The sequence below is a fragment of the Athene cunicularia genome (genome assembly GCF_003259725.1).
Source record: "Athene cunicularia isolate RWA chromosome 4 unlocalized genomic scaffold, athCun1 chr4_part2, whole genome shotgun sequence".
NCBI classification, from domain to species: Eukaryota; Metazoa; Chordata; class Aves; order Strigiformes; family Strigidae; genus Athene; species Athene cunicularia.
Window position 1 is genome coordinate 21,969,756 of NW_020799099.1, and position 263 is coordinate 21,970,018.

Genomic DNA, 263 nt, shown 5'->3' on the forward strand with positions numbered 1-263 from the left:
TATAAGAGACAGCTCTGAAGCTTAAGGTAAAATTTACACCAGGCACTGAAGAAAGGACCAAAACACGGGACCCTGCCAGGTGTGTCATTACCCTACAGAATCTTCCCACATTTCTCTTCCCATCCTTCCTTCACTTTCATGGGCTTTCCATCAATACACTTTCAGTTATTTTCTAGACAGTAGAACATTTTCATCAGTGCTGTAAATACATTTGCTGCAGAGTACCAGAATGCTGTGATGGTGGCTGGGACATTTTCATGGGA